Consider the following 11,323-nt stretch of genomic DNA (forward strand, 5'->3'; position numbering starts at 1 on the left):
TCTGTTCATGTATCCCAGTGTCCTCTACCAACAAACACGGAGCTCTACCATAAGAGCTGACAGCAGGAAAATATCCCCATTTTATGTGGTGTGACAGATGCAAAGGACTCGTGAAGTTGGGGCTCAAACGCATCATCTAGAACTGTCCAGTCTAAGACCTCAGTCACTCTGGGGACTCAGGCCAGGACTCAGAAGAGTGGTGGTTTTTCACGTCACCTGAATGAGAAGTACTCTGCTCAGCAGAGAGGTGCTCTGCTCAGTAAAGGCAGGGGAGATGTCACAGGTGACATTTCGTATTCAGGGTGTGTGAATACCTCAGAATGTTACTGTGAGAATAGACCTTGATTATACCTATCAAGTGAGATTGTGTAAATTCAGACTAAATTATCTGCATTGTTTTAAACAGCTCTATGACGGAGGACGAAGGTACTGAATAGGCTACAAACGTAACCGAGTAAATGGTGTTGGTAATTCCCCTGAGCAGACATTCTGCAATGCCATAACTGCTACAGAGGGATGAACTGCAATCTTGATACAAAATGTAATTCAGAATGCGGCCCATGTTGGAACGTTGTCCTGGAAATAAGTTCAGAGCAGTTCTGAGTGCCAGGAGGAGTTGCTGCCTCTGCCACAGATGTTATGCGACCCTGAATAAATTACTCAGACTTCCATTTTATCAGCCTATGCCATAAGGATGACATGCATCTCAAAGGTGTTTAAGGAATTAACTCCTTAATGTTGTAGAATGATTTGTGAGCCCTCTCCAGGCGGTGCTGTGAAGGGCAGACTGCAGACATTGTGGCTTTCAGATTTTAACTGTGATAAGGAAAGCTCCCGCAGGAGTGTGCTGCTAGAAAACTTAATGCAGCTGTTAATCCCCAAAGGCTCTGATTTGCAGAATGAAGTCCAGAATGTGCAAACAGTTGGGTTGTGAATAAAAATGACCTTTTACACACATTCTCAAGCTTTCGCTACTGAACATCTATGGAGCATCACATATTCTTCAAGTCCAAAAGGAAATGATGCTCCCACGTGGCCAGCAGGCCCCTCTACCAAGTTGCCAAGCTCAGAAATGAGGCAAAAGGAGTTCTAATAAAGCAAAAAGAAGGCTAACTGGCAAGCAGGACCCAGATTTTTGGGGTCTAGACATCTCTGCATTACAAGACTGGGATGCCTTTGCAGAGGAAGCAAATGCAATAGTAAGCACAAGGTGAGAGGCTCCATTTGCAGAAGCAATACATTTAATGAAGATCCAAACTGACAATCTGAATACACATCTAGCTTTGTCTTTTCTCCTTCCTGCCTGTATCATTTCCTTGGGGGAGATTTCAGCTCTTGTTCACCTCTGCTGCGATTCCCTTGAAGTCTCAGCTGTTCCAGGGAAAGTAAATAGGGTTTAAAATTAATTATCAATTAAAATGAGGTTAATCAGCACCAGGCTTGTCATCTATTATCCTTGTAAGTGAGACAATCCTGTCCTCCTGCAAAACCCCTGCAAGGAACAAGGCCAATAAGACTCAGCAACAAAGCCTGGTCCCTCGTGACCTTTGCTATGTTTAGGAAGAACAGCTAAAATAAGCTCTAATCCTCAGCCAGGCCAAACACTGCTGAGAACAACTGCCTTTAACCCTTTTGGTGCCCTGTGTGTGAAGTGTCTGGACAGCAGGACGTGGTTATTATCCCAAACTGCTTGTTGCTATGTCAGTTATTACATATTCCCTGGATATGGCCTTCCACCATCCGAGCAGGGAAGCACTTAATCTCTCCAGGACCTTTGCCTCTCCACCAGAACGCGTCATACTCTGGGGTTTTTTTGTTCTAATGGGATGTACTGGGTTATACAGTCATTTACACAAGGCCTTTGTTTCAAATGCCTTCCAGGGCCTTACTGTGGTGATGTCCTCATTCACCCACACAGGGCTACACAGACAACTTGCAGGAAATCCTGGCTCTGAATGCACTCACCTGTAACGTTAAATTGTTACACAAGAAAGACATCTCACCACTGACACATGGAAACATAACACTTCCCCAGGCACAAAACAGATATAGAGCATGCCTGAGCTCTGGCCTGTGTGAATGACTTAGCTGTCTTTATATCCAAGAAACCTGCTAAGGAGCCACCAAATTTTTAGCTATCACTTCCCATCTCCATAAAGTGGGAAAGCATGTAACAAGATAAAAAAAAAAATTATTTCGTTAAAGAGAAAATACCTCTGAATGCAGGATACAGCTGCATCTCAGGTTTCACATTTACACATATTTCTGTTAACTTGGGGATAGGCACAGAAGTGTGATAGAATGTGTAGTGCCAGAGCTGCTCCAGAAGCATCCTTGTCTGATAATCCCTGTGAGTCCCCCAAGCTTTTCCTAGAATTTTCCTGCTGCTACAAACATGGAGAAGGAGACTTCAGAGGCACAAGTAAGAATGGAACTCAAATCCTACTGACTTGAAAAGAAAACACGAGCACTTTACTCCCCTTGTATCTTTAAATTCTCCCAGAATCAGTTTTAGACTTCGGACCTTTAACACTGGGTTAGAGAACAACACTCATTTTTCTGAATCTGGGCATTGCCTGCTCTTCCCTGAATTCAAAATCGAACAGAACAGAAAGACATTCATCCCTTCTTTACTATCTCTTTGACCTCTATTTCGTCTGGGTTTTTTCTGTTCCTATTTTAAAATAATTCAGTAGTGAGTGTGTGTGTGTGCAGGCACTAAACTTTATTCTCAAAATATGTTTTTTTTTAAAAAAAAACTAACCACAAGTACAATTAGTTCCAATCTGCTTCTGCAAGGCGTTAAGGGGAAAGCTCAGCTGGTGCTGTCCTGGTGGTGTTTATGCAAAGAGTTTCCTGCCAAGAAGTGCCACAGAGCTCCAGCCTTTGCCTTTGCTAAGGCTTGCTGTGGCTCTAGAAATAAATGGAGTTGATCTGTATGATCTGGAGAACAGCGTAACAGAGGATGCAAAAGCAAGGGATCCCAAGACTGGAAAATCTATGCAAAGTTGGAGGTGGCCCCTGTTTGTGGATAGGAAATGCTACAGAGAAGCCCTGAAGAAGGTGAGGGTCCATGAGGGAGGGTACACAGGGATATGGAGTCAGTGCACAGGATGGGAAAGTTCTCTGGGTTCCTTCTGTACAGTCCTCTGACCATTATGTAAAGGTAGAAAAGACAGAACAGAAAGAAAGCAAATACAGTTGTGGTGAGGCTTCATGTGAGAACCAAACCTGTCCAAAACTTCATGTGAAAACGTTTGCCTGCTGCAATTTATTTGACGTAGATATCCACATATTAGGAAAAAGTCTTCCTGTCTGGCTAATTTTTTTAAAAGCAAACTTGTACTTAAGAGAAACCTTGGCATGGTAACATAGGGTTACATGGTATGAAAGAATTAGACTTAGTGGGGATTTACAGCAAAGAAATTCTGAAGAGCCCAGGACAGCAGCATTAATGGCTTCCCATAGGCAGGTTACTCAGGGATCAGATTCCCATCTAACACCAGCTGAGGTTTTACCTGGGCCTCTGTGGGACACATATAGTAGGTTGTTCCATGAATTTCTGCTGAAGATCCTCTATTTCTGCAACTCTTTCAGTGAGTAGCTGCTACCACAGACAGTGGCCCCACCTGGCTGTCTCACTGGAGCCAGAGCTGGACACTGCTTCTTTGTAGAGCAGACCTTACTAAAGTTATGTGGTAAAAGTTAATTTAGTATTTCTGTTTTAGAACAATAAGGTGTAGAAATAGGTCCACACTGAAGCATAGTCTGCTCAATATCAGCAAACAGACATTCATTTCCTTCAGGGCACCCAAAAGTGAACCTTAAAATCTGCCTTCACAGGCAGAACCATATAAGCCCCTTCTAAAGATCTCAGCTAAACAACACTGCTCTGGGAACCACGAGGGCTGGAAGGCAGATGTGCACTCTTGGAATCCCAATGTGACTTGGATTTCTGTATCCAGTTACTGTCTCAACAAAGACATTTGAAAAATGAAGCTGTCTTCACCCTCCCCCTTCCCTCTTGCTGCATTACTTGTATCTATTTTTGGTTGGGCTTTTTTTAAGTGTTCCACTTCAAACATTTCACTGTGCTCTTGGCCACAATGCTCGAGACCTCTGTGCTCAGGATGCAGTGGCGTGGTCCTGACTGCTTCCACTGAAAGCTGGAAGCAGAAAGGGTTCTCCTCACTTACAAATTCCACTCTTTTCAGTTTTAGTAAACTGAGTAAACGCAGGGGAGAAAACTCCTGCTGACCTGGCTGCTTTTATTCCGTGTAATCTTTTGTACAGACCAAATGTTGTATTGCCTTATTTATTCTAGTCCAGTTAAAATGGTAACGCTCCTGCCATCCTACACATGTGTACATGGACACAGATCTATTTCCATTGGAATAAGACTGAAAACTTATACCCACAACTGTTCCTGAAGAGAAACAGAAACAGTCTGTAACACAATAACATTTACAGTGCAGACTGGACACAATATGAGTAATTTATAAGGAAAATCCGCACCCTTATCAATCAGTTTTATCTGTAGGAAACCTCCATGCAGACAAAGCCCAGGGAGCAGAACAGAGCTGAGGGACCCCACTGGGCTGCCCCTGCACTGACCCTGGATCACTGTGGGCTGTGGCTGGGATGAGGCATGGAATGCCCTCTAGTGATGCCACGTTCGTATCTTTGGAAACGTATTTTTGCTTCCCGCCTGGCTTTTGAGGTGTCTGGACAAAAGAGCAGCTTATAGCCTCAGCAAGGCAAAGCAGTTCAAAGCATTAGGGATGACACCACCACCTCCTCAGCCCTGGGAACAAGAGATGCTGTGCACATGTCACCTGGCTGCTGCACGTCCTGCTTTTCTGACAGGGTTGGCAGGCTGCAGGAGCCTCACACAGAGTACCCCTCAGAAGGAATATTTCTGTAACAGGTACTTAACAGGAAGGAGGGAGACTGAGGGAAGGGTGGCCCGAGTCCTCTGACCATCTCTGCCAGACAGCCTTCTCTGGGAAGGTAGATTTTAAAGATGGGACTCTAATGGACAAGAGTGGAAGAGCAGGAGAATTAGGCACGGGTAAGAAGGCTGTGGATGATGTTACAAGAAAGAGGAAGCAGTGACCCAGTGCTTGAGTGGTCAGTGGAGCACAGGATCAAACTCCAAATCAGCCTTAACCTTTGGGGAACACACATACATAAGGCTGTAATTTCTACCTTTTTAGCACACCTCTAACTTCCATTAGACAGGTGACGTTTCCATGCACTGAAACCTGCCAATCTAAGGACTTGGCTCATGTAGACCCCATTTACATACTTCTCATGACCCCTGTGACCAGAGCCTCCACCTAAGCCAGGAAAAGTAGCAGCAATTTGGACAAGGCTCTCATCAAGCTGCAGCACAGAACACAAGCGACATTGATATATTATGGAAAGCGAGTAGGAAGCATTACCCAGAGACTTTCTGCAGCACACTGACATCTGTGATGCTGCTGTCACTTCCCAGCAGCTAGACAGGTATCCTTCAGCAGACTCCCCTAAGGATACCCAGACACTCCCAAACTGAGCTGTGGCTGTCAGTACCAACTTCAGCAAATCCTAATTTCTTCTAATTGTTAAGGCTCACAGGGCTCTTGCTGTACTGGAAGTGTGGGAAGCCTGGCCAAATTAGAGGCAGCCATACCTATCTTCATTTTCAGCTGAACATTTTCTTTCCAAGAGGTTTTAGATCAGCTTAGAAGAGGGCCAAAGGGGATGGAGTGTGCCCTTGTCTGACTGGCCCAGCTCCATGGCAATTACTGGATTCCACAAGAGGTCAGTGACAATCTGTGCCCTGTGCCAGGACGCAGCCACACGGCCGCTGCCTCCGCTTTGGCACCAGAAGAAGGATGATTGTGCCAGGCACAGAGCAGAAGATGACTTCCTGGAAGGTGAGCTACAGCCAAGTGTCCAGCTGCACTGCCTTCAAAATGCATGGAAAACATGGAGCATTGCAAAAGCACTGTGGAGGATGGCAATTAAAACTCATCTACACACTAACTAGGATTAAGTCAGTTTTAAGATGCTATGGCCAAATAAGATATTTATGTGCAGGCTTGCACTGAAATAATTGTCAGAATAAATCAAAATAGATTTTTGTTAATTTAGTTCAAAGTGCAAGTAGACAAGCCCTTGCTTTTGGAAACACAGTAGAAGAAACAAATTAAACTTGCCTCCAATTACGATAAGAGGTAAATATTTTGATGTGCTCAGGATCCTACTAAACTAGAAGGATCCGATGGATCTGAAATCCATCAAAGAGAATCTCTTACATCATATGAATAAAGGCAAAAATCTTGGTGACATCCATCATTTTCTTTTGAAATGTCAAGCAAGAGCACAAGACTGATAGCCCAGCAACACTGCTGCTGCTGTCAGCAACTCATTTAATCAATGGAGATGTTAATCCTAGTAATGTCCTGGACTCCATTTAATTTTGATTACGTCATTGTTTTTCCTCAGTCAAATTGTGCACTGCTCAGGTTTACAAATAAGTGCTTTGTGCTTGATAGTGTCTTTCTTCATGTTGAATCTTCTTCTGCAACTTACACTTTTGCTTGGCTTGTAAATTATGTGGCTGAGATTTGAGAAGCTGAAGCCCCATCTGCTCTGACACCGAAGATCCAATGGTACATTTAATTTTCAATAGCCACTTGCCCCAGACTCCTGGTTAAGATTCTGCCCATGGACAATGTTCACAGCATGGCAGTTCCATCATCACCTTCTTTCCCCTAGACATTGGTGCATTTCAGTGACACTGTCAAATATGAAATACTTCTATTCTTGACACATCTTCTGTTCTTGCTCTTTTAGGTCTAAAATTTACATAGCTTCCTTACTTTAACACTAATAACCGAGCTGAACTGCAGTGCAGGCCAGTAGGGAAAATAGCTCCAGTTCTTCTATAGTAAGAAAAAAAAATAAATTATTCGGTATCTTAGCTGTTGAGCAGCATATATGAAAGCAAATATAACAATGTCCCTTGTTACTTGAAGCACAGTAGGCAATTCCTTTCAGAAGACAAGTCACGAGTTACTGCTAGAGAAATGATAACTGTTCTTTAAGGGTCAGCAGCTCTTCTAGGACCCTGCCCAGCCCTCTCCACCTGCCATGAAATGGAGTTTAAAACAGAAGATATAAAAATCCAGTCATTTGTCTGGCTTGTATGAGTAAATTTATCCTCCAACATAAACGAATGGATATGCTAAATACAAGCTGAATGTGGCCAGAAGGGATGAAAAACACACCAAAAAAATTAGAATAGGAGCAAATGGCAAAATGCGAAAACTAGCAAATACAGCATTTAAAATAGCTCCTGTGGTGATTGCAGGGCTTGAAAACCACTTGAATACAGCCAGCACGTTTATCACCTCTGAAGAAGCAATCTTGTGAAACCCAGTTCTGGTAGGTTTTTAATAGCAGATTGCTGAGTGGTTTAAATATCAGTTCAGTAATTAAAAGTCCAGTTGTTCTATATAGGAGCAGATTAAGAGCATTTCTGTGCTTGCTGCTTTGTTTCTAAAGCCAGAAGAATGACAACGCCATCAAAACCAGGTGCTATTGCAACAACCTTCCTAGATTTCACTTGGACTTAAAAATTTATATCTGTTTATGTTAATATTATGTTAATAATTTCTCAGTTTTGCTAAAGACACATAAAATTTATATGTGATTTCCCAGCACACAAGAACGTGTGGAAGTGGCCCAAGGCTGAAATTCTGTCTAATTGCCTTTGCGGCAGAGTTCATCCTTCTTACTCAGGTCCTATAACTAATTTATTATGTGTCTTGTGTCTGAGCTTGTCAGCACTTTAATTATATCCCAGAGAACAGGCTCATCTGTCCCGGCTAACCACTGCTGTCCGTGCTGCTGGTACTGGGACATGGAACACTTGTAGCTTAACAGTATAAAACCAGCAAGGCCAGGGCAAATGAGCTCGGGATAGGCTGCAGCCTCCTGTGAGCCAGGGCTGTGCCATTCAAACGGAGCAGGAGCTCCAAACTCCGCAGATGCTCCAGCATTCCGGAATAACCATGAACCTTCAGTGTAGGCAACGGCTCAGCCAGCCAGGAAAACTCATCCCTGGCCATCACCCTGAGCACTGTAGTCAACACGTTTAAAACATTCGGGCTCACCAGAATTTGCGTAGTGGGGGCAGAAAGAAAGGCTCAAGAGGGACTCTGCAAGAGCAAGCAGTGACAGGACGATGGGGATTGGCTTTGAGCTGCCAGAGTGTAGATTTAGATGGGATATTGGGAAGAAATTGTTCTCTGGGAGGGTGGGGAGGCCCTGGCACAGGGTGCCCAGAGAAGCTATGGCTGCCCCTGGATCCCTGGCAGTGTCCAAGGCCAGGTTGGACGAGACTTGGAGCAACCTGGGATGGTGGAAAGTATTCCTGCCCATGGCAGGAAGTGGGATGAGATGAGCTGTAAGCACCCTTCCATCCCAAACCATTCCATGACAGTTTGAGTCTGGCATATTCCTTTAAGTGTCTTTATCTGGCCTTTTAGCACCAGACAGTTATATTTCAGCCACTCACCTTAGATTTGATCACAGTATCTTGTATTTGCTTAAAGCTTGTAATTTAGGCCCATAACAAAGGGCAGCTTTGGGATCTGGAGAATCAGTACAAGGCAACTTCATTTGAACAAAGTTAAATTTTCAGTGTCTTCAACAGCACGGTTTAAATCATAAATGCAGTTTTGAAGAATTATTCTTGTTTGGTTTGTTTTAGCTTTTCAGCAGTAAATATTTTACTTCACTTTTGACAGTTTTGTACTAAATGCAGAGATAGGGTCAATTTGTTCATTACAGTTCTGTTTATATTAGACAGAGTAGAGCACTCAGTCCAGGGCAGCACTACTTAAATTATTGCTAAATATATTATCTCCCACTCACCCTGTCTTTTAAGCATTTAGTAATTTAGTTTCTAACAGTGTCATGTCACTGCTGCTACAGACTTGTCCATTTTCAGGATAAACAGATCCACACGTTGCTCAGAGCTGCACCCACACATTTTCTTTCCCCTTTCTTCCATGGAAGCACTGAGAGTGTAGAGAGGATCTGTATATTTGGGTTTGGATGATGTGACCTACTGGGAAAAAAGGACGTGGGCATTCCTCCTTCATGTGGAATTCTCTAGGCAGGCACATGCATGCAGGAACAGACACAAGGATGTGCTTTGTCACAGAAACTTCTGTACACACAGCAGCACTGGAACTCTGAACAGCTCTCACAGCCCGAGAGAGAGTGTCTTAGAGAGAGCAGCTCTGGAGAGCTCAATGTCTATGCCAATAAAGCCACTGGTTGAGCTGGTCTTTTTAATGCTTTGTGTGCCTTGGAACACACTTTTACTGCATGCAGGAGTGTATCTTTGAAGGCAGCAAAGCTTTTGGATTGGCACAGTTACAGTGCTGGGTGAATTGTAACATCCTGGAAAATCCCTTTTAAATGCCAGACTAGGACTTGGATCATATCCAAGCATTTGCAGCAGGCACAGCACAACAGCTTTTGGAATTTAGCGGACACTTAAAACAGTACAGACACGTTCAGTAAAGCTAAGAGCACTTGAAGTTGAGCAGCACAAAATAACCCAGGTCACTGGATTAACTGGAATAAGATTCCTATGGGGAAATGACGTGCTTGCTGCTGGGTGAACAGGGGAGGGGGAGATTGCCAAGGAAGCTGAGCCTCAGGTTCATGATAAACACACTTAGAGCAATATCAGTTGTTCCACAGTGGCTGAACAGGGATTTCTAGGAAGACTCCTTAACTAGCAGACATTCCAGCTGTTTGCAGGGACTAATGCCCCAAGTATCCCAAGTGCTAATTGATAATGAGAGCAGATCTCATGCCCTCCTTTCTGGCTGCTGTCAGATGACTGCTCACAGAGGTGCTGCTTCAGCTTCAGGCTGCCAGCTGGTAGGAAACTCTGGGATGATCCTCTGCCATCAGGCATGGCCTGAGCAGGCACTCCTACAACTACGAACTCATTTGGGATCTTCCCCAAAATCAATAAGCCTGTAGCTAAACCTACAGCTGCAGATCTGCAGATCCCTAAACCACATCTGGCTGGCTATAAGCAGCTATAAAACTTCAAGCCAAGTCCCTCAATTACTTTCCTAAAGTTAGCCTATTTACAGAAATTGAAATTAAAATTAATCCTATTTCATATTATATTTCTGGGTTCTGCAAATCAATGCTCAAATTGTGGGCAATGCAAAGCAAGGTCGGTTTTTAGTTACAGACTTTACGACAGTCTTTGCCTTAGGAATGCCTCACCCTTGCTGTTACACGCGGTGTTAAGCCATCGCTAGCTGCCTCAGTGCTTTAAAGGGATATTGTCTGGTGCACTTGGGCAACACAGGCAGGTTTTACTGGTGTCTTGCATGCAGTTTTATAAGTATTTCTGAAACGGAGTGTTTGAAGAACTCTTTCTAAGGGCTAAGATATGGGTTTGTAACAAGTAGTGAGTCCGGAGTTATAGGACTGTACAGCCATGCTTATTGCAAAGCCAGTTTAGTGATAAGAATGGCTGCTCTGGTTTCAGACTCCTTCCTGATGTTCTGGTGTCCCCTCTATTTAATATTGTTTCATCTTGCAAAGATAACATCCAGCAGTACCTATGTCCTTTACTTTTCTTTCCTTTACCACCTGCTCCCCAGTGGATACAATAATATATTTAGGCACATGCCAATCACTTCTCACGGGTTCCTTTTGTGACCTTTTGGACATTACAGATGGTTTTCTAAGTGATTAGAGGAAAGCTTGCGTTTATTCTCATCTTTGATTAGGCTGAGAAATGCTACCAAAGCCTAGAAGTATTTTGGAGAATTTGCTTCTCTAGATCATAGATTTTTGGCAATCTGAGCCCTTCCCATGCTTAGAACTTTAGTACAGCTATAGGGGCACTGCTGCTGCTGCTTACCTGAGATACTGCCAAAAAGCCAGACTGCTTTAAACCAGAGTGCACAAACTAAAGGAAATGAGGAAGCCACAAACTCTTGTGTGTTGTGAATTTTGAGAGCTTTGCTTAATACTTTTGCACAAGTTGTAGATCACTAGTTACAAAGCCTCCGTGGTTTGTGATATTGGTACACAAACACATTTTTAAAACATGTGTTTCATCAGCTGTGATAAAATAATCCAAGAATAACACTACAGAAAAAGTGAAAGGACACTTCTGTGGTCCCAGAAGATTTACACAAACTGTCTATGGAAACTCTAGTACGATGCTGGATTGTATTTAATGAAGTGTTAACTGATTTTGGGTTGTCTCTGATGCAACTCTCAC

Source organism: Corvus kubaryi, unplaced genomic scaffold (genome assembly GCF_017639235.1).
Source record: "Corvus kubaryi isolate FWS band 111438036 unplaced genomic scaffold, C.kubaryi_AGA036_p1.0 63131, whole genome shotgun sequence".
Taxonomy (NCBI): Eukaryota; Metazoa; Chordata; class Aves; order Passeriformes; family Corvidae; genus Corvus; species Corvus kubaryi.